General features: G+C 36.4%; 1 pseudogene; it reads right to left on the reverse strand.

The window, feature by feature from the left end:
- Positions 1-647: 647 nt before the first annotated feature.
- On the reverse strand, positions 648-1,110 carry LOC119525044 (annotated as a pseudogene).
- Between the last annotated feature and the right edge of the window lie 1,075 nt (positions 1,111-2,185).

Below are 2,185 nucleotides of genomic sequence, written 5' to 3' on the forward strand. Positions count from 1 at the left end.
GTGCTCAAAATGGCTCAGTTTTCATAAGGAGGAGAGGGAAAAGAGTAAAAATGATAAACCGCAGAATGAGAGAGGGAGGGCACAGAGCCACTTTCCCCTGGCTAGGAGTTCAGTGCCACAAGCCTCCTGCAGTCTGCCCCTCCCCACTGTGCTTCCTCCAAGACTCTGCTTTCTCTCTCCCTGCACAACTGTCATCATGAGGGAGGGAAAGGGAAGCTGCAAAATATGTAAAGTGACAGTGAGAACCCCAGACTCCAACATTTCCAGTAGGAATTACATTATTCAAAGAGTATTAACATATATTATCATACATTATTTTTTCTCATGGATACAAAATATTTCATAGAACATTCATATATATTCTTATGCATGTGTGTGTGTGTATATATATATATTCACAGACAGCAATCATGTTGCTTATTCATACACCAGATACTTATAATCCTCCCACAATGAACACTATGTAGGAAAATATGCAGTTGGTAGCATGCAGTTGGCAACATAACATGCACACATGCACATCACAACAGACATATTTAATAGTCTCTGAGTATCCCTCTCAGATCCCCTTATTTGGAGCACCACTTAATTAACTCTGGTAGATGTTTACATATTTCAAAAGGATGAATTGAAAACCATAAGCGTAACACCAGAATATGACAGATTTTTAAATAATTGATGAGTTTGTTGTTTTTGATGTTGTTGCTGTTTTGAACAGTAATTTAAAGTTTATTCCAGCTATAATGCAGGTTATTCTGACTTTAAGGTAGTATCACATGGCATACTTCTGAGTCCATTCCTGAGATATTCTGTTGTACTTATCTCTGTTTTATAGATTGGTTGAATCTCTGGCACTAGGGGGTCATCTGGGTTTGGATCACATAGGAGTGAACAAATGGGTAAAAGAACTTTAGAAATAGTTAAAGCAGGAGACCACTTTGAGCTTAGAATATCAAGGCAAATACTGCCATTGCTGTTAATAATTGGATGATAAATTCTTGTTGTAAATGCAACCTTAGGTGGTTTGAAGGGGTAGTGTGTAGGAAAATGAACGGTCAAAAAGAATACACCACCTTGATATGAGCTGTCTTTCAATCTAATTAGTCTCATCTTCCACCTTTTCTACAGAACACACTCTTGTAACTGCCTAATTGATGAATTTTGAACATTTATTTGCTCTCTTAGAAACTGGACATATTGTGTGCTACTCTGAAACCACATATATTTTGTACATGATGTGAAACATGACACATGTATCTCTTCTCATGGTCATTCAAACTTGGGATAAGAGACTCTAGTTCATCCTTGAGGGACCCCTGGGATGGAATGACAGGGAGGCTGGGGCCATTTCTAGCCTCCAGTTATGTGCTGCAAGAGGGACATTCCACCTACATAACAAGGGAGAAATTGATGTGAAATTTCAAAGAAAAACTCATATGAGACATAAAATGGGCCCAGGGCATATCAGCTATAATTTTCATTCACTTTCTTATTTTTTTTGGAAAAATTGTAGTTTTACAAAAAATCATGCAAATATTCAGAGTTCCCATATATCGCACATTCCCCTATATTTACACCTTGCACTGTTGTGGCACTAAGTTTGTTATAATTTATAAAGCAATATGATTATAATTGTACTAGTAGCTGTGGCCCATTATTTACATTAGGGTTCCCTGTTTGTGTTGTGTAGTCTTAAATTTTTTGTTTATTTGTTTTTATTTTTACTCTATAAACATATGTACAACCTAAAATTTCCCCTTTTAACCATATTCAAATATATATTTTGATGTTATTGATGACATTCAAAATCTTGTACTACCATTACCACCATCCACTACCAAAACTTTTCCATCACTCCAAATTGAAACTCTTTACAATGTAAGCATTAACTCCTCCTTCCCCACCATCACCCGGGCCCCCCATAAATTGTATTCTTGTTCCTGACTCTTTGGATTTGCTTATTTTAATTATCTCATAATTGTGATATCATGCATTAGTTACCTTTTTGTGTCTGGCTTATTTCATTCAACAGGTGTCTTCAGGGTTCATCCATGTTGTCATATGTATCTTTTTAATGGCTGAATTATATTCCACTCTGCATATGGAACACATTTTGCTTCTGCATTCATTGGTTGAGAGACATTTGGGTTTCTCTCATTTTCTACCAATTGTGAGTAAAGCTGTT

This window comes from Choloepus didactylus (assembly GCF_015220235.1).
Source record: "Choloepus didactylus isolate mChoDid1 chromosome 23 unlocalized genomic scaffold, mChoDid1.pri SUPER_23_unloc4, whole genome shotgun sequence".
Classification (NCBI taxonomy): Eukaryota; Metazoa; Chordata; class Mammalia; order Pilosa; family Megalonychidae; genus Choloepus; species Choloepus didactylus.